This window comes from Lissotriton helveticus, chromosome 3_1 (genome assembly GCF_964261635.1).
Source record: "Lissotriton helveticus chromosome 3_1, aLisHel1.1, whole genome shotgun sequence".
Classification (NCBI taxonomy): Eukaryota; Metazoa; Chordata; class Amphibia; order Caudata; family Salamandridae; genus Lissotriton; species Lissotriton helveticus.
This window is the reverse complement of record NC_136061.1, coordinates 977,012,818-977,037,598: the sequence shown is the minus strand read 5'-3', so window position 1 is coordinate 977,037,598 and position 24,781 is coordinate 977,012,818.

Sequence of the window (24,781 nt, the reverse complement as noted above, 5' to 3'; positions counted from 1 at the left end):
GAGCTTCCAGTACACCAAATCTACCCTCCTCCTCTCCTTGCCTAGGTCATTTTAACTTGAACAAGTAGGTACCTCTATTTTAGAAGTGGACCGCTCATAACCATTTAAGTGTGGGTTAGGCTCATTACCCTTTTTGTCCTGAAGAAGCACCACAGATCATTTAGAGACCATAGAGGCGCGAAACATGTTGACCCGTGTTTTACTTCACTAAGTTACACAGAGCTACTTGGGCACATTATAACCCTTAAAGTAGCACTAAACTATCCAGGTTGTTTAGCCTGCAGAGGAGTCTCTACATTAAAGGTTAATCTGACATCCCCATGACAGTTTTAACTCACTTGGTCACACACATCACAAACCACCCCACCTGGATACCCTCACACTCATAAAACGGCAATAAAACAAAAAGATCTCCTCTAAAGTGACCCTTTAGGGGACCCGTAGGGCATTGCAGCGCCGGCATGATGAGAAGCACCCGCCTGATGATGAAGCATGACACCCCGAGGAATATGTGAGGGCAACAAGAGACAGTCGTGGTGACTGTCCCTAATGTCCTGTCTAGAACCTAGATAACTCTTTCCTGTATCCCATGTTGACGCATAGGCATGTCATTTTATATGATATTAAATACAGATGAAACAATAATATTCAAAGAATAAATATCTGTTGACAATGTGGTCATCCCATTATCGACAACTGCCAAAGCTTGTCTAAATTTTCCTTATCAATTTGTCTTAACCATTCAGCAGCTTCTTGTTTAACATTTTTCCAAACTTCATTAAAAGTGGCATATATAAAACACTTAGAATGAGGAGCTGTGGGACCCAATAACAAATCTTGTCAATCCATATTATCAGAAAGGAGTGATAAGTGGTCTTTAATTGCTGACAGGTGGAATGTTCTAACCATTGCTGGCATAACTTCCCTTTGCTATAGTTAGTAACTACTCCAAGTGTTGTGACTGAATATACCTGGGGCCTGGCTTGCTTGTTGTAAAACCTTTGGAAGAGTTTAAAAAACGGGCATTACAGCCTTTAGTATCAATGAGCCATAATAGCTACTCACCTGAACTAGAAAATCATGAATTGTAAGTACCATTCTGCACCATCTCATTGTGCTGTTTTTCTGTGAAATTAATAAACTGTTGCCAAATATCAAATTTCTCAACAGAGGGAATACCTGGCATATTTAATTTTTTTTATTTTCCAACCAAAGACATGAAGTCTGTTGTACAGTTTTATTTAGAAAAAGTATGTGATGAGGGATCAGACAAGCCCAATTAAAGCATCAGTACCCTGGACCTGCCAGTGTTGGGTACCCCAAACAGATTTAAGCCCAATATTGTCCTTCCAATATTCATAACCCTTTACAACTAGTTGTGAAATAAATACATTGGAATAAATAAATTTTGTTTGCGTGAGCATATTTTTCTTCGGTGGTGAAGGTATAAACTTATGAAAATATGAATCCAGATCTATAGGAACATGACCAGAAAAGTAAGGGAACTTCTTTAAACCTAATTTAGAACTAACCATAGGTGGTATCCGGCAGTGTTCCCACTGTGTATTATTAAAACACAGTACTACCTACGTGTAAACAGTGATGTGCATAACGATGGTAAAAAACATTTCACCATAAGTTACAGAATTTAAATACAAATCCTTATTCTCAAATACAGTGTATGATTCTCATTCAGATAGCATATTTGAAACGGTCATAACATCCCATTCATCAGAAAAGGAACTTGGGGTATTAACGTAATCCATAGCAACTTTAAAAACATATGGAATTTGCAATGTTTCTGTTGGACCAAAAATGTCATGGGGAACTTTATCCCAAACAATACCATCATGGACAGGGAGTGCAGTAACGTTCACCATGGACAAGTCTCTTTGGACCTTATGTGATGAAGAATGGGGTGTAAGCACTTCAGCTGGTAGTTCTGGCGAAGCACTATCTGAAACATAGTGTCCATTCAAAAGTAAAAAGAAAACTGTAAAAAAATACAATCCAGAGGAAGAGAAAAATAGTGAACAACAAATCTGACATTAGGAACATGGAAGAATCAGATAAGTCTGTTTCAGCCAAAGGAACAGTGCATATCACCACACATGGAGGTATGCGAAAGAGTCTGGAAAAAATCCTCAATGTTGACAAAATAATTAAAGGCAGTCTGAGCAAAAACAGCGACCTCATTGCACAAAGCAGAGCAGTTAGGCATCTCCTAAGGTGGCTGATAGTATATAAATTCATTGCAAGGTACAGCAGTAGAAAACAGCAAACTCATGTTAGAAACACATCCTGTGTTCATAGCATGAACTGGTGCAATTGAAAGTTCAGTATCTGAAGACCCCAGCCAGGGTGTAGAAATATTAGAACTGCTTTGTGCAGGTAGAGGAATTTCATGCAGGGTAGAGATAGGTAAGAAGGTACTACCCAGAAACCCCTGTGGCCTACTATGGAGAACTGGCCACATGGTGTAACTTGATCAAATCAATGGAAATTTGTTGTTTCTGTTCACAACTGGCAAGTGGTGGCAACATTACAGTTCCAGTAACTTGAACAGCAAGTACAGGCACAAGTGCATGATAGGACAGGCCTAACTCTTTTTTATCTGCAATCTTCTCTTGGACTAGATCCCCAATTTTAGAAATCCAGCCAGAATCCGCTGGTTGCTCCTTCACTTCGTCAGTGGCAGAACATTTAGAATTCCAATTGAAGTGCTGATCTCAGAAGTCTTGTAATTCCAGTAAGACTGTGAAACGTTCACTGATGTCAAAGGGCTCATCTCCAGTCACAGTGCCAGAGTTATCAAGATCTGGAACAAACATTTGAATCCCAAAGAGTACTTTGTATGGAGTCTGATCACCCAACGACCTTCTAGGCAGATTATCTAATGTTATCTGGACTAAATACAGGTGATGGATCCAACTACAACCTGAACTTAATACTTTAGTTGTTAAGGACTGCTTTAAATCATGGTTCTTCCGTTCCACTACCGAATTTTCCTCAGGTTGATCGGGGGCACCATAATACACAGCAACACCCAGGGTACCCATGGTATCCCAGTGAGAACAAGACTCAGCATCCACTAAGATCTATTTAAAGGCACCATCGGAATGGAGTGGTCCGCTATGATCAAAATGGACCCATTGTAATGGCTTATTTGAAATTAAAGAGGTGTCTGCGGTGGGCATGTAATGGTGGAACTTTTAATTTGTTGACAAATGTCACAACCGGAGACAAAATGTTTAGCCGGTTTATAAAGACCCTGCCACCAGTGTTTCTGTAGTAAAGAAACTGTAGCCACCACACCAGCATGGGCAGATGCTAATCCCTCATGAGTCACTATTATTAACTCTAACCTGCATTCCAGAGTGAGTGTCACTCAAACACCCACCACCGGAATACGAATGCGGGCAAAGAGGATATTTTGAGAACTCAATAGATAGTAGTATTTTGCCGAATAGCCATAGGTAAGGGCTTGCCACTAGCCAAAGCAGTAACTGCAGCCATTATGTAATCATGTTTCCTCTTATGTGAACATAGCAGTTGCAAAAACAGTGTGAACAGAGTCTTGGAAGCTTCATCAGCCAATTAATTCCCTGTAACATGTACATCAACACATAGACTCCTCAATATATGAATTACAATTGCCCGCGGCAAAGCATCCTTTAATACCGCCAGATTCCCCCATAAAAGCTTATGTTTCATAGTCTTTCCTTTGGAATCAGTGACTCCATTCAAGTACCAATAAGGTAAATTATCATTAAAGGCCTGGATGCAGTAATATGAGTCACACACTATAAATGTAGGGATTTCTGAATCAGTATACTGCAAAGCCAGAACCAAAGCTTTAATTTCAGCTAGCTGAGTGCTACAGTTACATAAAGTATCTCTATTTGTTGTTTTATCCTCAAATACACCATATTTCATGACATCCTTCACTGCAGCACACGCTGCTGAGGATTTATACATTGTACCAACTACTGACTGGGCTGAACCATCAGTATATATTATGAAAGTATGCTGATCTAGAGACAAAATGTAACTAGACATGGGGTATTCTTGCTCTACTGGAGGTATTCCTGTGTTTGCAAAGTAGGGTCAAAAACTTAATCTACATCTGTAGCTGTCAAGGAAGTGACCCACTAGATTCATCTTGGGTGTAAGGCTTTAGCATTAGCAAATGCTGGCCTTGGTGACAGCCTCTTAGGCGTAACAGGAGATACCACAATTATGCATTTCCCCTTAGCTAATTGATGTTACTTAAGGACAGCGGTTTGCACTACAGTCAAATCATTTCAGTTTCTTTCAATTCGCATTAGGACATCAATTTAATTTATAAGCAATGATCACTGTTTCTCCTTCATTGAAAAAAACATATATATAACTGCTGGAACCCGCAATCATGCGGATCACTAAGTTGGAAGTGTTAATACAAGCATGTAAGTGTTTAGACTCAACATGTCTGTTTGTAAGTAAGAACAGGAGGATACTGAGAAAGGTTATTTCACATTTTGGAAAATGTAATTGATACCCTCGGTCTGCAAATCCCAAAATTATGCAATCCACTCTAGTCAAAAGTGCCTTTAAATTATTATCTGTGAGGTAAATGTCATTAACATTGGACGACGCTTTAGAGTAAATTTATTTTCAAATTGATATTACTCAGGCAGCAAACAGATCCGGACTGTTCTTACACCCCTGTGGGAGGCTATAGAACCTTCTCTCGGCTCCTAGCTCTGTGAAATCACTGCTTTCAGGTGCTACATATTGACAGAAAAAGCCATTGGAAATGTCCAATGTGTTTTTTTTATTTTGAACGAACAATGTTATTTAATAAGCCTATGCTGTGTAAATTTTGTACAGCAGAAGTGCGTGTGTGAATTTATTTGTCTGTAGTCTAAGACTATACGATAGGAATGATCAGGTTTAAGCACAGGAAATAATAGATCATTCATAAGAAAGACACAAGGTTCATTCTGTAGCATAAGCTGCTTCAACTTCCTCTGGAAAAATAACGGAAAAGGAAGGTATGATGACATCCTACCCTTGTGGGACTTCCCAAATAAACTCTGGCGGCCAATCTACCTCAGCCAGGAGAATTTTGTATTCATTAGTTAAATTCAGACAGAATATTACTTCAGTAGTATCAGTTATTTCGCCCTCAATTTGTATGTCCGCATAATAAAGTCTATTAGGAGGGCTCAGCTGCTGATCTGGGGTTTCTACTCCTACATAGTCATTAGTCAGTTTCACCACTAGAAACTTATGAAGAGTCTGGTGAACTATGGGAACCTCTGCTGCGCTGTTGAGAAGAGTTCTCACCCACGTCTTGTTCCGAAAAATAGTTCTGAGGATTTGTGGCATATTAAGCTGAGATTCAAGCCACTTTCTTCTATTTAAAGTTTGCTTTGAGTGCTGTGAGTCCGTTTTCGATTTCATATTCTCCCATCTATAGTTGGCTTGTCCCCCTCTCTCTCACCATTCGAACATATTGTCCAGAAAGGAATGAGAAGGACGTGTATCAGAATTCTTAACACCTATCAGGCTGTTTAAGTGTCATTATTACGTAAATTGTAAGATTCAGTTCATGTTTTAGCTTTTGCTTTGTTGTTATTCCAGAACTTTATAGAAGACTCGGATGTCTGCTTGGTAATTTCAGCATTAGATTTGCCCTTAAATTGAGGCTTAACAGGCCTGGTTCCCAAACTATCACAACCTATAGATGTATAGGTTTCAGAAATTATTTTGGGGAGCTCATGTTTCTGATCTGCTAGGGAAACTGAAGTGAGATGTTAGTGTACCACCAAAGAAGTTGCCTCCCCTTTAATATTACTTAAGTTAATTGAAGACACTGTGACAAAGTTGCCAATGACTGCCTCAACCACTAAGGTCATTTCTCCACTGCCATTGACGAGCTTGTGTCTAGTTAAGAGAGCAGTTACTGCTTTTCTGCAATCGCCAGGAATAATTATTGGTTGCACCAAATTAAATTAATGGAATTCGAAAAAAAGGAAAACACTATAGCAGATAATCCTTCCAAACAATCAAGCTTGATTAACCTACAGACATAAATAGATACTTCCTATTAAACTAAAGGAGGATAAACCCTTATTACAACGGACATCTTCATACAGATGTAATAAAGGAGACTTGGGCACACACAAGTAAACTACTCAGAAGACCCATCAAATAGGTACCAAACCGACAACGTTGGTGGTGCTATGTTATACGGTTCCTACAAATTTAGTAGGACTGTGTATTTAGGACAACAAAACTTCATAATACAGAGATTGAGTCTTCTTATATAATCAGTAAATGTGGTTTATTTGGATAGCTCAAAGTATCACATCTAAACTCCTAACCATATAGAGTTATAGATGTTGTTGGTAACCTTGAACATGACCATTCAGATTCCCAAGAAAATCCTGGAAACAGATCTAACCCTTTCGTTTGTAACATTTGCATGCCCAAAGTGTTAGAAAGAAAATATACAATAATGAATTTTCAAATGTTTATTTAAAAGCTCTAATGTTTTTAGATAAAACATAAACTGAGATTAACAGAAAGATGAGACATCTATGTTATAAGCCTTATTAGAACCCCAAACCTTGGAGGGTATGGGGTTCTAATAAGATACCATCAGGAAACCGGTCTCAGTAAATTAACAAATGCAGTCCTATCTAAGTGTGCAGGCCTGCACACTTCTCTCACATGGCTATCTTCCTTCTCAGGATAAAGGTCAGGGACAGTAGAACTCCATCTCAGTCACACCTCACAGCAGTGTTCCATCAGGACTCCAGCAGGAAGTGAACATCTCATCAACTTCAGCATGGATGCTGTTTATATAATAAAACTTATCACATGTGCCAGAGGTGCAGAACAAAGTCTTTAATTAGTCTGGGCAGAAATAATGGTCTCCTACGAGCACAAAATAAAACAATGCATTGTGTTATAAGTTGTTTGACCCTGGAACTAAATGTGCAGACTACAAGGCAATAATGTCTTTCAGAAATAAATGTGTGCATGGTACATTCTCGCATCAGGGAAAACGAATTTTTGAACCCCTGACGAAGGGTTCTGTTGAACCCGAAATGCATAGGGCTTTTTCTTTTATCTAGTGTGAAAACAATTTTGGTTACATACGATCTCAACTATTTTTTACTGATTATGAAAGCACACAATGTGATATTCATCAAATGATTTGTATAATGTCAATACAAAAAGATTTGTGTTAAAGTTGCACTAAAAATGTATGCATGAAAACACTTTGATTATTCCCTTTATTAAAATGAGTAAAACGTCATAAATGTGATAAATGAACATAATGCATTAGAAACCTTGGGGACTCATATGGTGAGCGCCTTGCAGACTTAGTTGCGTCTAGGTCTCAACAGAGATAAGTAAGGACCAGGAGTTGTGCAATGAGCAGTTTATTTTCTGGATGGGCAGGATTAATGCGGTCAAGATGAGTGTTCTTCCACAACTCCTGTACTTGTTCCAGGCTCCACTTGTTTAGGGATATTCCTAATATTTTTATTGCATTCAGCAGCTTTTGATGAGCTCTGTGTGAAGGGGCAAATCTCCTAGGAACCCTACAACTTCCAGACACAACTCAGAAAGAGGGGGTGGTGCTAATAACCAGATTTCTCCATTACTACGATGCCACTCAATTGAGGGCTGTGAGGGAATTTTCCATGTCAGATACTGAGAAGAACTGACGGAAATGGGCCACATCATAGTCCAATTGCCTTTGTGAGACTTAATTTGGTTGCATAGGAAACGTAGACTCCCAAACACATATTTGACTACCCCAGTGGGCACAACACTGAGGGTGTAGGACGCTTTTGTGGTGACCTGGAGCCTAGTAACCTACCCCTCGCTCTACACCTCCATCCATTACAATGAGGCTTTTAATCAAGCCCATGAAGGATAGGCATTTCGGGCCTAGAGGGAGGAAGGTTAGCTGAATATTTCTGACATATTCGAGGCCTCTTTGTCCAAAACCTTTTCTGCAATGCAAAGCTGAGTTCAGCTTTCAGAGGAGGAATGTATGCACTATGTTCAAATTCATCATTGGGTCATGAGTACTGAGAACTGGCAAGTAGCCATACAAGATATGACCCCAGTTTAGGTCCTCTTTTCTAATCTTATAGATATTATAGGCACTATTACTAAACTATACCGCATGCTTCTCTCCCAGGAGGCACTAAAAGAATGGAAACACAATCAGCATGGGAGCAATTATTGCGAACACAAATTAACCAGAAGCAACGGAAGGGGCAAGGTAGGGACTACACTCATCTCCCACATCTATCCAGGTTAAGGCAATCCACTATAAGTTTTGGTTGGGCTGGTACTGCGCACCTTGGTGTCTACACCGCATGTGTCCTTCTGTGAGTCCTAGCTGCCGGAAGCCATAACTTTGGGAAAAAGTGGGAGACATATGGAAAGAAATTCTGAGGGTTCCCTCTGCCCTTTGTCTTGGAAATGATGCTTTAGGGTATAGGCTCCCTGCACTCGAGTTACTGTTGAAATGCAAATGGTACATGGTACTGCAGTGCCTGAGAGCTGCCAAGTGAACCACTGCCCAGAATTGGAAAAAGATGGACTCTGCTCTGCTTACACAATGGTTCAGAAAGCTTTCGTCTCTTTTGGCGATGGAACAGCTTAAAGGCAATATGAACGCAACACATTTATATTTTGAGACCAAGGGCCAGATTTAGATCTTCGTGGGACTTCCGCTGTCCCTCTAAGGCAACAGTTACAAGTACTCAGTTGAGATGACGGAGTCCCTCAGGCTGTATTTAGATGTGGGCTGTTTGAACCACTGTCCGCATCAACAGACTGTCTATTATTGCAAAAGCAGAGCAAATCCATCAACACGGTGGACTTCTCTGCTGTCTAACAGTACTCCTTTGCTGTGCGGCTAGCAGGTTTTAGCTGAGCCCATTTAGATTTCCCGATTGTGCTGCCATTGTCCTAGCAGCGGATTCATGATGGAGTGAGTCCCTGGTGGAGTCGAGGCTGGTAAGTACAACGTATTAATGTGACACTACACACATATGTTGTGTTTGCTTCAAAACTATTCCTCTTTTTACATATAGTATAGCACACAAGCAACATACACACACTATTGAATGTACACCCACAGGCACCACAGGCACAACACTCAAACCACCACAAAAAACAAATATTTTTTGAAGTGACAATACAGGTGTGTTCATTTTACCTTGATAAGTTGTAAAATGAACACTACTGCATTACACATAAAATTACATGTAAGAGCAATGTAAATTTACACAAGGCTAAAGCAATTGTCAACACACAATTCATAGTAAGACAAGTGTGAAAGAAGCTTACATTAGATCCCGGCAACAACGGAGTCCATTAGCTTTGTGGTCAAGTAGAAGCAGCAAAAGAAGGACCTGGACAATGGGGTTGAAGACAGAAATGGAAGTGGGAAAAAAAGGCAAGTTCCTACCTCATTCCCTTTGATTCAGCCAACTCAAAGTAGGAGGTATCCCCGCCACAGTTTCCTGAACAGGAAGGCGCATCTTGATTGGCCCAACAGTAATCTTGTCTGGGCTCCCACCGACAGCTGCTTCTGCCTATGACCCCGTTGACGTGGGTGAAAACTCCTGGCGGAGTCTGCAGTACTTGGATGGTCTTCAGGCATAGAGCCGCCAACATCTAAATGGAGCATGCAGACCTCCAATTAGATGGGCGGCGATCCCATCGAAAAAGTGATTGTGGGATCAGATCCGCCAAGATCTAAATTAGTACCCCAATATTTATAGACTGATGTGTGGATGACAACCTAATACCTCTTAGTGATACAGCATTTATTTGTTAATTTGTGGGCAGTGCAAATGGTACTTGATATAACTGCTTTGCTTAGTATGTATTCGGTATTTCGAGTCCTTGTTCTTTTACCTCAGGGAGAGGAGGCAGTGGACTTGAAAATGATTTTTTTCTCAAAGTTTCCAGCCCTTCGTTCTTGATATTGGCACATAGGGGGGTGTTTAATCTTAGCCGGATCGTGGAAATGCATCCTCAATGGCCATGCATGCTCTCCCTAATGGTGGATGATGTACTGGTTTCCACTGTTTATTTTCTTCTGTATTTTGTTTTGTTTGAAACTTTAATAAGATGAGTGTTAGAAATGTTGATTCTGGTTTGGCAGAGGTATGAAGAAAATATGGAATAAAAGAAATATGGTAAAAGAGCAATGGAGTAAGTATGGAGTAAAAATGAAGATACAATGGATAACCTAATTGATTTGATTCATTCAGTTGCTGAAACGGCTGTGCAGTTTGATTGGAACCCAAATCGGTTCTGCTGCGTTTGTTGATACTGCGCGGAGCAAGCATGCACGCCTCTATAGGTCTGAAGTGGTCAAGCACGAAAAGCAAGGAGTACACAGGTGTGCATTTCACCACCCATTTGTTTACATTGGCAGAGGTATGAACCATGCACAAGTAGGAACCACCACTCTAGTTAAGGTAAGCTAGATACCCACTAAAAGATAATCTGTGCTCACCCTCTGGTAGATTGGCACAGAGCAGTCAGGCTTATTTAAAGAAATGTGTAAAGTGTTTGTGCAACACACACACACACTCAGTAACACAATGAAAACACCACAAAAATACTCCACATAGGGTTAGAAAAATACATTATATTTTTATGAGTGAAAGAAGACCAAACAACAAATATCCAATAAGTACAACAGGAGACAATACTTCTAAAAGATTAAATAAAATAGTAGGGCTTAGAAGAAATTATCGCTTAGGGGTCACTTGAAATCGCGCTGGACTAGGGTAAATCCAAAGTTCAGGTCATCCGCAATGGAGGGCAGGCTGTCTACAGGACTCACGCAGGTCCTGCTGAAAAAGTACCTTGGATGTCTTTGATGGTTCTGAGGCTTCAGAGCAGGGGGCAAGCCAGCAAGCCATTGGAGTCACTGTGGGTTCAAGTGAGATGGGTCTAGTCCTTGTCCTTAACAGGGCCGAGATCAGCAGGCAGCAGGACAGCACAGCAAAGCAGAAAAGCAAATATTTTAGAGCAGCAGTCAAGCACAGCAGTGTATACTCCTGTCAGAGTTGTTCATATGTCCAGTAGTGTGCTGTCTTAGTAGGGTTAGAGCCCCAGTATATACACCAAGTTGTGCTTTTGAAGTGGGGTGATTTCAAGGCAGTCCCTTGAAGTGTGACCATACTTGCAGCCGATGGTGGACGGGGATAGGCGTCCGTGCTTAAGAGCAGTATATACGGGCAAAATATTGGATGCCATCTCGTTCTTCCTAAACCGGACACCAAGCGGATCGACGTGGATGTCAGATATTACCAAGAAACATGGGCACAACCTGGAATAATAGTAAAATACCTGTATCCTATCGCCTACTGGCCGGGATGGAATTACAACCGGCACAGAGGCTTACAGAGATATTTCGCAGCGTGACAGCCCTGCGTAAGTCATGGGTTCACTCCCGGACGGCAAAACACGTGTTGCTGGAACAATCAAAAGAAGAAAATAAAATCACAAGAAACCAAATTTGAATAGCATTGTGAGTATATATGTTGTAATTAGCAACAGGAATACTGATGTATGAGTACTCAGGGATTGTCTAATTTACAAGTTTGAACAGCATTCACATATGGGCAAAAATATTACCTTAACTGCAGACAGTGCCTTTCCCTGATCCATAATGTGGGACTGCAAACTGGCAGCCAAAGGGTTTGTGCTGCAGGGGGTTGGGCCTACTTGCTCCAAGGACAAAATACAAATGAAAGCATGCTGCCCTTAACCCCAAACAATATGTCCTGGGCGTCAGACTATGGGATTTCCACAGCCCTGAATCAGTGCTGCACACATACTAGTAGCATTTAAGTTACAGGCCCTGGGTATATGGTATACCACTTTACAAGTGACGTAGAGGGAAACTATGTATATCAATTAGGAATTCACATTGTCGCCATGTTTATGGGAGAAAGTGACGTACAGTTAAACTAAGTATATTGATTAGGAATACACCATTGTCACCATGTTTAGGGGAGAAACATGTGCACTTTAACACTCCCAGCAGTGGTAAAGTGCTCAGAGTCCTAAAGCCAAGAAAAAGATACAGCAAAAAGAGGAGGTAAGCAGGCATAAAGTTTGGGGTAAGACCACTCTAAGGATGACAAGTCTAACAAAGAGTTTCACAGAGTTACACAAAAAAAGAAGGGAGGAGACCTCGATGTGATCCATAAATGTTCCTGGCCTTGCACCCTAAGCAAGCAAGTAATACTCAACTCCACTGTCCTGCTGACATACCATTTCCCACTCTCTGCAACTCAGACTCCACCTTGCATCTCATCTACATGCCCCCCATGCGGAACAAGGACTTCATTGATGAATTTGTGGATCTTCTCACCACATCAACCATCTGACATGCACACACCACTTTCTTGGATTAAATGAACCCCCCACACCAGCAATTCCTAACCTGGGCTCCATGGACCCCTGGGGGTTTGCAACGCCTCTCCAGTGGGTCTGCAACTTTTTAGAAAATAAATCTCAGCAGACTTCAAAAGTACACATATATATAAGGCAACATTGAAAACATTATATTGTAAAATGCTGTATAAATGTGAAAGAATTTGAAACTGGGAGCCAATATTTAAGTTGGTATTGTTATCTTTACTTGTTGAGGTAGCATAAGTACAGCAAACAGAATCTTGTCTGGACAGTTGGTGGCCTCAATGAAAGCACAGATATGCTCCAATAAAAAGAGAATGCATCAGGAGCAAAAAAGACAGAGCTAGAATATTAAGGGCCATATGTAGGTAAATCTCTTTTTCCGACTCTTAAATACCGACTCATACCGAATCGGTAGTCAAGAATCGGAAAACGTGATGTAGCAAAAAAATCGGTAAATTTTACCGAATCGGTATCATTGGAATATCCAATCGGTATTTACCGAAACGGTATTTACCGATTCGGAAATTCCCGAATCGGTAAATCACATACATTCCTATGGACCTTCTGGCCCATAGGAACGAATGGGATTTACCGAATCTGCACACTCCTATCGGTAAATACCGATTCGGTAAATACCGAATCGGTAAATACCGAATCGGAAGTTTGAAAAACGACTTGTGAGCCTGCCAACCAATCAGGGACACCCTACACACCCCACAACCAAGGCCCAGAGAATCCAACCAATCAGAATGAAGCACCCCTCCCCAGTACCTGGGAGTGGCCACACCCATGCAGGTGCACAGCAACTGAACAAACAAATGATCTGAGGTGAGAGGAGCTGAGCATCCAGAGCCAAGCTGTGCAACAGAATGGAGTCTCAGGAAGGGCAAAAGGATGGTGGAGAGCGCAAAAGAAAGATCAAGTTCAGCCCAGCAGAACTGCGGGTGGTTGTAGAAGAAATTGTGAGTCACTACAACCAAATTTTTGGAAAACAGTCTCTGCATGTTGCAGAGTCTGTGAAGAGGAACATATGGCTTGGCATACAGGGCAAAGTCAATGCCATTGGTGTGACGCACAGGGAGATCGATGACATTAAAAAACGATGGAATGACCTGCGCATCATAACAAAAAAGAAGATTGCTGCCCAAAAAAAGGAGGCTGGTGTGACAGGAGGTGGCAGGAGCAAAGCACCAAAACTGACTGAGATGGAGGAGCTTGTTGAAACAACCCTGGAGCCAGAATGCATCCATGGGATTGGAGACCTGGACAGTACAGCAAGAGCAACAAAGAAACAAGGTAAGATGCATGTACCGTAATCCACAACCATTACCCTGAACCCGTACCCCACTGTGTATAATCATTACACTGCAGAACAGCTCATACTTGGGGCCAGCAATGCATCATGGTAGACGTAGTCATGAGTACATACATGCAATGCATACACCACAAGACTCAGCAAGGCATGCCACACACATCTCCAAACACACAATGTACACTGGGCAAAGGTGTGCAAACGATTTATTTAAGAACTACACACAGGTGAACAACAACATTGACCCTATGTCAATTTGATTCCACAGGAGATTCCTCACGCAGTACAGCACCAGCAAGGGAGGAGAGGGCACCAGCAACTAACAGAAGAGAAAAATAGAAACAAAGCACAGGTCATAGCGCTGTAGAAGGAGGCAACAACACAACCCAGGAAGCCTCAACACCAGAGTGAGCCTCAACACCTGTCCCGCTATCACCTCTATTGTTTGGATCTCCTGAATTGGAAAGCACACCGCTTACACCAAAACCAACGTCCAGGTTGTCCATGCAGGGAAGGGCAAGTAGGCCTGATGTGCCCCCTCAGAGGATCCTGCAAACCTCAGATGATGAGGATGTAGAAAATCAAACAATTGCACCTGTGGCTGACAAGGCCAGACCACAGATTTCAGCAGGCGCTGCGCGCACCAGTGTCCTTGGCAGGAGGGCACGTGAGGGTGGCGATGGGCAGGAAGGTGGGAGCTTATTCTGTGGCCTGGAGGCCACAATGGTCAAAGTACAGCGCATGCAGGCCAAGGCACTGTTGGCCGTGCATAGGCAGGTGCGCAGCATGAACAATAAAATGTCACACATAGACAAGGGAATAGGCCACATTGCTTGTAGTTTGGAGGCAATTTCCAAGGGGATGTCAGACATCTCTACATACATGGGTGTACTGTCTGATAAGTTGGACAGGGATCAACTAGAGCGTCGCAGGGAGCGGCAGTATATGTGGCAGCAGTCCAAGGCAGTGAACAGATTTGCTACAGCTACATCACTACTGTGCCGCTGCTCAATATCCATGCAGGATGCAATTGTGCACTGCTGCACAGACTTGACACGAGGCATGGGAAGAGTGACCTCTGCGATGGAGCAGATGCTCACCACTCAAACAGGCAATGCTGGTGACACGGGTGTGGAGGAGACAGAGGGGTCCACCAGCAGGAGCGGCTCCAGCATACCTGTACCAGAGGTGCGCAGGAGCGTCAGGCGCAGCAATGCTGAGTCAGGCCCCAGCCGAGATATGGAAACCCAGGCACATAAATCCCGCAATGTAGTGCGTGGGTGTAAGCATTGAACATTGCCTAAGATACACAGCACTGCACACAGTCACGGCAACTGAGCACACGCAGTCATGGACATGGACATTGATGGACAATGGCTTTCCCATTGTAATCATGATGTAGTGAAAAACTACACTCGTGAAACACTATACCTGTCTGTGTGTCATACATTACCTAGAAATATCGACGTGTAATCTCTGTCCGTCTCAATCTTCCATCTGTTGCTGCTGCTCCTGTTGCTTGGGGGTCTGCATGTTCTTGGTCATCATCAATGTCCTCTTGATGTGTCACCTCCACCTCTGTGCCTTCTTTGGTGGCAAGATTGTGCAACATGGCACAGGTCACTATAATCTTGCAACACAGGATGGGGGTGTACTGTCGTGCACCTCCACTCTTGTGGAGGCAGCGGAACCTGCTCTTGAGGAGTCCAAATGTGCGCTCCACTACGTTGCGAGTTGACCTGTGTGCCACATTATAACGCCTTTCGCCCCTGTTAGTTGGATTGAGGTACGGTGTGAGCACAAAGGAACGCAGGGCAGATGCCCTGTCACCTAGGAGGGAATGAGAGGTCCATGAGTTACATACACATGACACATACATCTGCCATTCATATCAGGGTGTGTTACACTTATTTACCTAGCAGATATCCATCACCAAAATCTCCAGCAACAAGCTGTGTGTATATTCCGCTGTTCTGGAAAATGTAGGAGTCGTGCGTGCTCCCAGGAAATTTGGCCAATATGTCTGTGATGATGTTGCCAGCATTGTATATCACCTGCACATTGATGGAGTGCGTTGACTTACGAATTCTGTAGATGTGTTCAGTGGCTGCAGGTGGGCATAGTGGAATGTGGGTGCCATCTATGCAGCCTATCACATGCGGGAAGTGTGCCAGTTCATAGAAGTCAGTTTTGTTTTTGCAAGTTCCGCAGGTGTGTCAGGGAACCGGATGTAATGTTCCATTCTCTGCGTCATGGCATCCAGGACCTTCCTGAAAAAACGGGACAGGCAGCTCTGGGACACACCACCTACGGCAGCAATCACACTCTGGTAGCTCCCAGAGGCAAGCAGGTGTAGGCTACACAGCACCTGCACATGGCGGGGGATGGCGTGGGCCCTGGGTGTTGGGTGATCCAGGTATGGGTGGAGGTCCCTAATTAAGTCCAGGATGGTTCTGGGGTGTAGCCTGTACCTCTGCAGTATCTCAGGCTCAGTCAGTTGGAATAGGGTGATCCTCTGCCTATACACCTGCTCCTCCCTTCTCCATTCCCTCTCTCCTGCTGCCTGTAGCCTTTGCCGCCTCGCAATCACATAGAATGCCGCCATTCTTGCAACACTGTTGCATTTTGGGCCCTTTTTCATAGCCTGCACCTGGTTACCACCTGCTTTCAGTCCATGGTAAATACTGACTCTTAAATACCGAATTACATGGAATTCTGTATTTTTGGCCTTTCCTACATCTCGATGGGCATTTTTTCCGATTTCTTATTACCGAATCGGAAAATAAGAACTCGGTAAATAAGGAATCGGTAAATAACGATTCGGTAAATAAGGAATCGGTAAATACAGAATCGGATTTTTACCGATTCATATTTGCCGAATCGGTATATTTCTAACACCTACATCTCATTTTCCAAATACCGGTCGGTAACGGCCGAAATTACAGATTTTCGGCCGTTACCGACCGGTATTTGCCTACCTACATCGGGCCCTTAGTGTGTCTCCTCATGAGTGAAGGATTATTTCTTTAAACAAATCTTGCTAAAGTTAATTAAAACACTATCCTCTTCCAACAAAGAGCAATTATTATTTCTTGGGGTCTGAGAGTATTATGCGGAATTCAATGAAAACGTTGTTACCAAGACCAAGAGTGTGAGACAACTCAAGATAAATGTTTATTATGAATGGAATGCACATAAACGGAGTACTTCCAAAGAAATCAAAAAAGATATTTTGGTCTGGTAGAACTTTGAAATGTTTCAATCCAGATTTAGGGCCAGATGTAGGAGCCGAAATCCCGGTCGGTAACGGCCGATTTCGGCCGTTGCCGACCGGTATTTAAGAATTGGCATGTAGGGGCATTTATTTTACAGAATCGGTAAATTTACCGAATCGGTAAATTTACCGATTCTGTAAAATACCGAATCGGTAATTTTACCGATTCGGTAAATCCAAATGTAGGTGGGACTCTTCTGAGTCCCAAAGGCCTTACAGATTCGGTATTTTACCACCCAATTCAATTGGGTGGTAAAATACCGAATCCAGATGTGCATGCACATGAGTGCATGAACACCTATGCCATGTGACAGACAGACATGCCCTTAGGGCATGTCTGTGTGCCACATGGCACACATGCCTGTATTTGGGGTGCTAGAGGGTGTCAAAGTGACACCCCCTGCACCCTTGCTGAAATCGGTATTTACCGAATCGGTAAATACCGAATCGGTAATGCCCATTGATTCCTATGGGCTTCAATGCCCATAGGAATCAATGGGCATTACCGAATCGGTATTTACAGAATCGGTAAATACCGAATCTTAACGATTCGGTATTTACCGATTCAGAAATACCTACATCCCCCCCCCTCTATTTTACCACTACTTAAATACCGAATCGGTAAAATTCGGTATTTAAGAAGTGGTAAAATAGAATTACCTACATCTAGCCCAAAATGTGTAACATAACTGTTGATGCAAGTAACTAGGGTTGGGGTGCTATTCAGAGTCTACTGGAGCAAGAAGCTGACAATACAATTACCATTGCTTCCAAAACCTTAAAACCTTCTGATTAAAAATATTTAGTCGTAGAAAAGGAGACATTAGCATGAACCTGGGCAGTTGAATGGTTTAAACAATGTATTTGGGCATACAGATTCCTTATTATAACCGGCCATAACAATGAGTGCAAATTTTAACAGAAGAAAACAACATGAATTGTTATGCTCACTTGAATAGGTTAACTGTGCGGATAAATTAATATAAATTTGGTGTGGGTTACATTTAAGAAAAAATACTAATGTGTTGATTGCCCTAGCTCATACGGCCAATTATGAAAAGTCATATCAATATGCTATGGATGACCTAGAGGATTCCATTATTGCTAGTTTTGTAGTTGGTTGGATTACTGATACATGTATAAAAAATAGGACCAATGAGCTAAGTGCTTACTAAATGATCAAATATGAACTGACATTTTGTGTTTTATTGAGCAAGGTTAGCCCAATAAAAGGAATAATTCTCCAAGCTTGCAGCCATTTTGGAAAATTAAATAAAAGTTGCTTGTAGAAGATGAGCTGAAGTGATATAGTTACAAATGTGTTCCCCCTAGCGTGTTATGGCAGAGGTTTATTAAATTGTCTCACTGTGGATATAGTAGTAGAGCTATGACAAAGAAACAACTGAGTTTAATGTTTGGGTGGGCCAGAATGGACGCTGGTGTGGAAATATTTGTAGAAGGATGTGCAATATGTGCCAATGCTGAGAAATCATTAATTACCCATGAAGCACATCTGACTACTGTACAGTCTCCTGACCTACCATGGCATTCATTAGGCATTGACTTCCTTGGTCCTTAATTGATTGAAGATAGAGATGAGGCATCTCAATGCGTTATTCTTTTGGATTACTCCCTAAATGGTTTGAGTCAAAGTTTTCTGAAGACGCTATTCCAACTAACATAACCACATTTTAAAATATATATATATCTTTTTGTTAGAGAAGTTAGCTCTGCTGTTATGGCAATGACAATGGGTTTCAGTTTAAATCCGTTATCATGAAGATTGTGCCATTCAACATAAGCAAACTGCCTTTTACCATCCCAAAGCAAGTGGAATGAGAGAGAGTCCCAAGTGCATACTGAAAGATTGCATTCAGTGGCCTGTGGCTAATTAATTTGATATCTCAAAGGCATTGAAAGCAATAACATGGACACAAAGGAACACTTTCTTCTCTGTCACCAATGAAACTACTTTTTAGATCAAGCCTGACAGCACAAGCTGTCTGGTTGTAAAAGACCTATTGTACACTTATAGTGTCTGCCCAGTACTTACCATAGGTTGGCTTTATTGTCAATATCATTAGCTTGCTCTTTATTTAGTGCTCTCTTTGAGCATGCCTTGCTCTTCTGTGTATGTCCCTATCCTGGACCATGGCTTTTTTACTTGTCTTTCTACTGCTTACTTACTTTTCAGGAAGTACATTTTTCTTTTTGTGAAGTCCTACATGGTAGTGCCTGTGTTTCTCAGCTGTCTAACTCATATACTTCTTTTCTCCTCCCTCTGCTGCACTCTGTGTTACTTTCTCATCTGTGAGTTTCTCCTCGCCCCCTCCGTGTTGGGCATGCCCTTGTGTGCTTCTTGCCACATGTTGCTTCTTAGTTCTGTGCTTCTCCTTCAAGTGTTGCACTTCCCCTCACTCACCTGCACCCCATTGCTTCCCCATCCAGCATCCTGCTCCCCGCTGCTGTCCCCTCCTACCCTCCAGCTCCCTCTTGCTGTCACCTACTCGCTGTTTTTTGAAAAGGTATTTTTTAGGAGGTCTAGGTAGCAAATTGCTGCCGGCACCCATCCACATTAGAAACCTTTGCACACCTTTGCATATTTAAGCACTGCGCCATCTGCACTTAACTTGTTTATTGTATATATGTCATATCACACCTGTTTAGGAGCATAAAAGGAGTGCAATATTGCAAATACCAAGAGATAGAGTTATATTGATTACATAAGAAATTAGTCCCACAGAACCATTTGCTGTTTCTTTAGAACCCATGATGCGACGGCAGCATGAAACAGGGTGGTTGTGTGGTTGATTCAGGTGTCAAATATTTCAATATACATGCACCTTTTTCAAACTACGACAAATCACTAAAATAATCGTATTTCCAAGTGGTATAACTGTATCTTTGCACTAATTAATTTCTTGTGGCTTCATAAATGTTTTTTATTTTTGTACAATCAGAGAAATTTAAAAAAGAAGAATGAATTTACAAAATACAATAAAATGACAAAAAAACACAATTAGTTGTATGTCTTGTCACGTTCAGTAATGGACTGCCCAAAGAGCTCTAATGAGCCTATGGTGAAAGTAAATAGTGGAAGCTCCTCTCTTATTCTAGCAGCGGCATCATGAGCCATTGGCGCCCGTCCTGGACCCAACTATAAGGTGCTTACTCTGCTGCTGAGTGATCAGACAGAAACTTACACGGTGGTCACCAAGCTCCTGTGGCCCCTGGAACACCTCTTCCTTCCTGGGAGGGAAGAGCGGAAGCCTGTGGTGGCAAAGAAGACTCTGACTGCAGCATCAATGAGAGCCGAGGTGTTTGGGCTGTGAAACCTGTGAATCTTCCACTCTCTGCCCTGCAACACAGGGACTAGGGCTGGAGGCCTGGCGCCACCTGTCGTGTTGAAGGTTCAGCCCCCCTGAAGGAGAGTAAGAGACTATGGGGCTGGATTGCCATTAACTTTATTAAGTTATAACTTGCTCATTAGAAGGGAAGAGATGGTCTGCTATCTCCTCTCACCGCAGTCCCGGGTGCAGCCTCCGACGTCACTTCCGCCCGCAGCACGGGCTGTGGGTCACGTGACAAGTGGAAGCTAGACCGCAACTCGGGACAGAGAGAGCAAGAATGGGAGAGAAAGAGAGACAGAGAGAGGGAGGGAAGAGAAAGAATTTCAACTGAAAGTCACTGAAGTGTTTCGTTAGCTTCCCGGCACGGTGCTTGCGGGTGTGCGTTCTGATCCCTTGCTCTCTTCCTTCACGGGGTCCGTCTGACCTTGTGCCCTCCTCCTGGTCTCTCAGGAGTTTTTTGGTGTACCGTGTGGAGTGTCCCCTTCGTCTGTGTCCTGGGTGGGCGGATGCTGCATCGGCTGCCTGGGTGACTGTCCATCCAGGTTGGCTGCGGGCCCGGCCAGACTCACAGGGTCAATAGAAGGTGCTGACGTTTCTGCTACACTGGGGCTGTCATCTAGGTCGCACTGCAAGATCTTGTTGCACTTGGACATACTGGATTGTGACCAGACCTTGCCATCACTCAATAACCCAGAACGGGTGTATGGTTCTACCACCCGCAGGGGCTCACTGAATTTGCTGTCTCCTTTAAGTCCTGGTTGGCCCTTTTTGACACGGACCCACTCACCCACTGCCAATGAGGCCTCGCGCACACTGTTCCTTTTGTCATAATGTGCCTTGTAGATGCTTTGTGCTTTCTCTATGTTGCTGTGGACAATGGCTGGGGACCACTTGCTTTGGAGTCTCATGGTCATCCAGGCTGCGTTGTCTCTGGTGAAGGGTTCTCTGCCTCTTAGGATTTTAAACGGGCTGTAGCCTGTCAAGGTAGGTGTGATACGGTAGGCCCATACGGTTTTTCTGACTTCAGACTCCCAGTTCTTGCTGGCGCTGATGGCTGCTTGGATCGAGCCCATGATCACCCGGTTAAAACATTCCATTTTGGTGAGGAAGGTCATGACAGCGTCGAAATCTGCTGATTCACAGATTTCGACTTCTGGTCACTTTGATTAACGGTCCACGGCGACGATGAGGTGTTTGGGAGGGCCCAAGGTGTCTAGGACCGGACCCAAAATGTCGAAGGATAAGTCCTCCCAAGGGTTGTTGGGAGTGGAGAACTCGCCCATGGGGAGGCCTCAGGGTGACGAGAGATTTGTCAGCTCTGGCGAAATGGGCGCAGTCCCTCACAAAACTTTCCACTTGGATATCCATGGTGGTCCACCAGTACAGAAGTTTCATCCGCCTCTTGGCCTTGACTATGCCCAGGTGTCCTTCGTGGTTGATGTGAAGAATGTGGTCGTACAGAGCCTTCGGGGGCACCACTTTGTCGCCTCGAAGCAGGAATAAGGAGTCTTCACTAATGGAGAGTTCCTCGCGGACTTCCCAGAATTTTCTGAGGCTGCTGTCTATTTGCTTTTTCTCCGGCCAGCCTTGCCTGATGTACTGCTTGACTTGGGAAAGTTCGGGGTCCTGGGTGTAGACTTCTGCCCGGTCCTGGGCACTGATGGTGTGTGCATGGTCCGCCATCAATGCAAATCTGTATTCATCCCAGTCCGATGAAGTGACGGGTTCTTCCATGGCTGCTGCCCTGCTCAGGAAATCCACCACTCTGTTCTGTGGACCTGGGATGTATTCCACGTCGTAGACGCAGTCCAACAGATGCAGTGTCATTTTTACGATGCTTGGATTGGCTGTCATGTTGCCGCTGAATGTGAGGACCTTGATCAGGGGCTTGTGGTCCATACAGTGTGAATCGTGACCCCCACAGATATTGTCCGAATTTCTCCATCACCCAGATAGTGGCTAGCATTTCCTCCTCGATGACGCTGTACTTCTCTTCACTGGGGGTGAGGGATCTTGACGCAAACCCAGCGTGGTTTCGGTACCATCTGAAGCCCTCTGGCAAAGGACTACTCCCAGTCCCTTGTCACTGGCTTCCATGGTGAGGATGCTGGATGCAGAGCCGTTGAACCCATGTAAGGGAACCGCCTTGCAGATGTCCTGTTTTATGGCTAAGAACTCTGTTTCCGTCTCCTCCGACCAGGCAAAACTATTATTTTCCTTGAGCAGTTGGCATAGGCTGTGCGTCTTAGTTGCAAAGTTCCTGACAAATTTACTGTAAAACTCCGCCGGTCCCAGGAAAAAGCGAACGTCGTCTTTGGTTTTTGGGGATGGAGCTGACATGATGGCCTCTACGTTTGCCGACTTGGGGGTGATTCCTGTGTTGCTGATTTCATGTCCCAGATATGTGACCTTGCGCAGACCGAATTTGCATTTCTCGAACTCGGCCGTGAGGCCATTGGCTGCGAGCGTGTGTAGGACAGAGTGCAGGATGTCATCGTGTTCAGCTTTGGATTTTCCCATGACGAGGATATTGTCTTGAAAGTAGAGAACTCCAGGGACTCTTAGGAACAGTTTGTGCATGAGTTTTTGGAAAACGGCCGCCGTGGATGTGAGCCCAAAGGGCAGGCAGCTGAACTGTAGAATCCAAAAGGTGTGATTAAGGATGTAAGTTTCTGGCATGACGGGTGGAGTGACACTTCTGGTAAGCGGCTTTGAGGTTGATGGTAGAGAACCACTTGATACCTTTGGTCTGGGTGAGAAATTTGTTTATTTTGGGCAATGGGAACTTGTCCACAATGATGTTTTTGTTAAGTTAACGGAGATCAATGCAGAAACGGATCTTCCCGCTTGGTTTGCGCGCAACTACCAATGGCGGGAACCATTCGGTACATTCGATCGGTTCGATGATGCCGCCGTCTTCTAAGTGCTTAAGTTCCAGCTGTACTGTTTCTCAACAGTTGAACGGGATGTTCCTGACTTTGTGGGCGACTGGTACCGCTCCGTCTTTAAGTACGATCTTGTGGGAGAACTCGCACATTTTACCAATTTGGTTGCTGAAGATAGTGGGGAACTCTGCTTGGAGTGAGGATGGCATGGACATGTCATTCATCTGGAGCACTTGCGTGTCACCACCGGCGTTGAGCTGGATGCCGAGTGCCCCCTGGTCGGCCAAAGCCAGGACCGATGGGCCCTTCTTTGCCACGTACAATTTCGCTTTGGTGTGCCATCCATTGAACTCGAGCCGGAGCTGCCGAAAGCCGACCATGGGGATTCTTTCACCTGTCTATGTGACTGGATGGACGTCCATGGGATGAAGCTGGTCTCCTACCACTCGGGCGAAATCTGGGTCCCAAATCTGTTTCTGGATGATGGTGTAGGGCGATCTTGAGTCCGCTACCATGACGACATGGATTCCCCCTATTGTCAACTTGCATGAGGGCTATTTTGTTGCAATGCCCCCTATTCCCACGATGTGATCTTTGATGCAAAGAATGTTGTCTGGGCCTGAGAGATCTGCTCCCTCCTGATCACCTGAGACGTCCTGGACATACTTTACTGTGGCGTTTCTGAGCCTCCGATGGCAGACCTTGCCAAAGTGTCCTGTGATGACACAGAATGAGCATTTAACGTGGAAAGCTGGGCATTTTTTGTCGTTGCCCATGTGGGAGTGACTGCCGCACCTGTAGGAGGCACCTTGTTTACCTTGAGGGGCACGCCCTGAACCTCTCCCCTTCGACGTCGATTGGCGGGGTGAGGCAGCGTCCATCGTGGTCTTTGATGGTGGCACCTTGCGATCGGTGATTTTGCACACTGTGGCTGGTGGAGCCATGTCCTTCTTGGCGGTGAGATAATTCCACCCGTTTCACATTCACTATGATTTCCATAAGGGGCGTTGCGCCGCTAACCCAGCGCTTTTCCTGGACACTCGTGAGGGTGGAGTGCATGATGATTTGGTCTCTTATGAGGTCGTCGTGCAGGGTGCCAAACTTGCAGTTGATTGCCAGTTTCTTGAGGGCTGCCACGTAGTCCTCCACTGACTCTGCTTCCACCTGTTTCCGTTGGAAGAAGTTGTAACGGTGCATACCACGTGCTGGTAATGGCTGTCCAGGTCTTCAAAGGCGTGTTGGAAGACTTCGTCGTCAGTCGAACCCTGGGCTTCTTCACCATTTGGTGGTACACGTGCAGACCCTCAGGCCCCATATGGCTGGTTCCCCGGGCTTTGGTAGGAAAGGCACCGGGTTGGTTAAGGAGAAGGTTTGGGCACACATGGTGCTTGTAAGGAGGACAGCAGAGGAACTTCTTAATGCACGTTGAATCTAACAGGACTCCCACTGACTGGAGGTATGAAATGCCTGCATTGGCAGAGAGGACGCTGCT